Consider the following 3,729-nt stretch of genomic DNA (forward strand, 5'->3'; position numbering starts at 1 on the left):
AGTCTGCTTGCTTACAAGCGTCTTCCAAAGAGACGCATGGATTTTTACCACAATGTTTGAGAGTTTTCCCACACCCTCACTAGGATAAGGTACTTTCAACGTTTTTGAACTTGATCTGAGAGGTGAAACTTACTTTCTACTATTCTCTATTGCTTTTCTCTCGTAACTGAGATTTGAGCATGTTTTCCTGTCTTTAAAAGTCATTTTCAATTTTGTTTTAGAATGATCTCACCCTGTCCCTTGCCCACTTTCTCAATGGGTCTTGGACTCTTTTCCATTGTTTCACCAGAGTTCTTTACATCTGAAGGAAATAAACCTTTATCTATTGGAAATCTTGCCTGTATTTTTTCCCTGGTTTGTTGTTGACCTTTAGATCATGTTGATGATATTTGCTGCCTTGTGGAAAAATTTAAAACTTTAATATGCCAAGAATGACCCTGTTCCTCTCTTTATGCTATTGAGGTTCTCATGTTACACAGTAAGGCCTCCATCTCTGCATCCTCAAACCCAGCCAATCTTAAAATGGAAATATATATATTTTTTAAATGGCATGTGTCTTGTCATTATAACCTAAACAATGCAGTGCAGCGACTATTCGCATAGCATTTGCATGGTCCTGGTATTATAAATCATGGCAAGATGATTTAAAGTCTCCAGCAGGCTGGGTGCAGTTTCTGTGTAAATGCTGAACTTTTGCGTGTTACTTTGCAGGAGGAACCTGAGGTACATTTGATGCCTGCAGGGGGTCCTGGGACTAATCCCCAACACACACCAAGGGGCGACTGTCTGTAAGGCAAGGTGGCTAGAGCAGAGTTCCTTGAAAACTGTGAGAGTTTCTTTCCCGTGAGAGGTTCCGTGGTTCCACGTGGACCTTGTGTTCCAACCCTGCAGAGTCTCTTCTACCCTCGGAGCTTTACAGATTCTCTTCTCTGGCAGCCAGCTCCTCTCCTCCCGGGCTCGGGGCAGGCATGACTAGTCCATCCCAGGATTCTGGGCAGACATTACCTGTGGCTGGGAGTGGCCCTTTGCCATGTCGCTAAGCGCCCCTCTCTTGCCTCGTAGTGCTGCAAGGAATGGTTCCTGCGAACCTGGAAGGGCTGAACCCCAGTGTCTCCAGGAAAGGCCACCCAGGGCCTTACGACAGACATGAGTGAAACGCAAGGTATGAGAAGTGAGGGGCACGTTGATGGCACAAGGGACCAGCCGCCCTCAGCCCGTCACCGCTCCCAGGGAACATGGAGGAAGTGGTCGGCGGCGTGGAGCCCGCCCCAGGTCACAGGCCCAGTTCACGAGTCCAGCCCAAGTCCCTCAGGCACTGACCGCAGCTCCTCCCCCTCAGGACGGTGGGCCCGTGTAGGGCCAGTGCCCGGGAGCCACCCAGAGTCCCGATGATGTGGCATCGTGAGGTGATGACCGCGAGCGAACCCCGGGCCTGGAGCCATCATGCAGACCTGCGCCCACCCTCACAGCTCTGTGTGCCTTGCAGGGCACATAAAACGGTGGCCCCACGATGACTCGCGGTCCCTCCTTCTCCATCAGCGATGAGCTTAGAAACCATGTGCCCGCCTCCCAGGCTGTCAGAACCAGGCCACCCGGACTGGGCGTCTGAGCCCCCACAGCGGATGGCCCCGGTTCTGGAGGCCGCCGTTCAAAGCCACGGGGTAGGCAGGGCCTTCAGAGGCTCCGAGGGAGGATCAGTGTCGAGGTCTCCCGGCTCCTGTGGCTGAGGCCGTCCTTGGGGTTCTCTGGCTGGTGGGCACACTGCTCCAGCCCCGGGTCTCAGTCCGTCCAGTGAGACTAGGAAGATCATCACAGAAAGAGCTTGGTTCATGTTCTGGAGGCCCGGAAGCCCAAGATGGAGCGCGGTCACTGGCCAGGGCCTTGTGCTGCCTTGTGACAGGGCCCGTGGCGTCCGTGGGGGGCACGAGAGAGCAGCAACTGGGCGCAGGGAAAAGAGGCAGAACCCGGGCAGGGCCTTGCTCCGCCACCGCCCACTCACGGGGGCGCTAAAACAGTCCTGCGAGGCCGGGGTTCGCTCACTGCTGCTTGAACTAACCTCTCACCGGCCCCCCCAACACGGCCGCCGTGACCGCTCAGTTCAACACGCGCTTGGAGGGGACCGTGGCACCTGCCTCTGGGTGCGTGTGGCCCTGTCCTCTGTGTCCTTTCCCCTTTGTGGGAGGACAGCCGTCACTGGAGTTGGCGGTCACCCTACATCCATGATGTTTTCACCTCAAGACCTTTGACCAAGTCCACCTGCAAAACCCCTGCTTCCAAGTTGGGCAACGGACATTCCCCTCGCTGCATGGCTTTGCCAAATACGAGCTCATGTCTTGCCCCGCCTCGTGTCTGCTGTTAGGACAGGGGCTTCTATTTTTTTTTTTTTTTTTTTTGGTACCAGGGATTGAACTCAGGGACACTCGACCACTGAGCCCCATCCCCAGCCCTGTTTTGTGTTTTATTTAGACACAGGGTCTCACTGAGTTGCTTAGCAGCCTCGCCATTGCTGAGGCTGGCTTTGAACCCGCCATCCTCCTACCTCAGCCTCCCAAGCCACAGGGATTACAGGCATGTGCCACTGCGCCCAGCAGGGGGCTTCTCCTTGACATAAGCTTTCTCCAACTTTGTAGCAGAATAGAGCAGAAAGAGCCCAACAGTGACATAATCCATCACTGGCCGAAGCACATGGAGTCACTTGGTGCTAATTTACCTTAAAAAAAAAAAAATCCATGTAAATACAGGTTGAGCGTCCCTAACCTGAAAATCCCAAACCCAAATGCTCCAAAACCCAAACCTCATGAGCACCAACACCACACCCAGGAGGAAGATCCCACGCCCGACCCCACGCCCGGGTGGCCGCAGCCGCACCACAGGCCCAATGCAAAAGGACCTTCAGTCTGTGTGCGTGCACGTGACTCCTAAGGGAATTCTGTCTGGATCTGGGTCCCATCAAGACACCTCGTTAGGTACAGGCAGATGTCCCAAAACCCGAAAACAACCCAAACGCTCCTGTGACGTGGACTCCAGTTAATGGTTCAGAGGCACAGTCATTTAAGGCTGAGGTGGGGGGGTAGCTTCAGCTCAATTTGAAATGCAGCCGGATATGGAGAATGGGCGCGTCCTGGGGGTGTGTGATTGGCCAGCCCTGCAAAATGCCAGCTGCGGTGCCACGTAGGTGGTGGGCAAAGCAGGCGTTTGCCATCGTTTTTTCCACTTTCTTACATGCTTGAATTTTTTCATAATAAATTATTGAAAGGGGCCATCAAAAATTAACAATTGAGCCTTGCACAGTGATCCACGCCCGTTATCCCAGCGGCTCAGGAGGCTGAGGCAGGAGGATCGTGAAATTCAAAGCCAGCCTCAGCAACTTATCGAGGAGGCCCTAAGCAAGTCAGCCAGACCCTGTCTCTCAATAAAATATTGAAATGGGCTGGGGTTGTGGTTCAGGGGTTGAGTGCCCCTGGGTTCAATCCCTGGTAGCCCAAGATAAATAAATAAATAAAGACTCATAAAGGAGAGCGGGAGCTTCACTAGAGCAGCTCTGCCCACTCATTTTTACCCCAGGAGGGGGGTTAATTAAGTGCTCGGCACCTTGTCTCCCCCTCCCGGGGTGAAGTCCCCGCCCCCAACCCTGGGCTGTTCACAGGTCCCACCAGGCTGTGGACCACCTGTCGGGATGGACAAGTCCTCCTCAGGCTCTCGAAACACGGGCCAGGCCACGAGACCCCG

This window comes from Ictidomys tridecemlineatus, chromosome 2 (genome assembly GCF_052094955.1).
Source record: "Ictidomys tridecemlineatus isolate mIctTri1 chromosome 2, mIctTri1.hap1, whole genome shotgun sequence".
Classification (NCBI taxonomy): Eukaryota; Metazoa; Chordata; class Mammalia; order Rodentia; family Sciuridae; genus Ictidomys; species Ictidomys tridecemlineatus.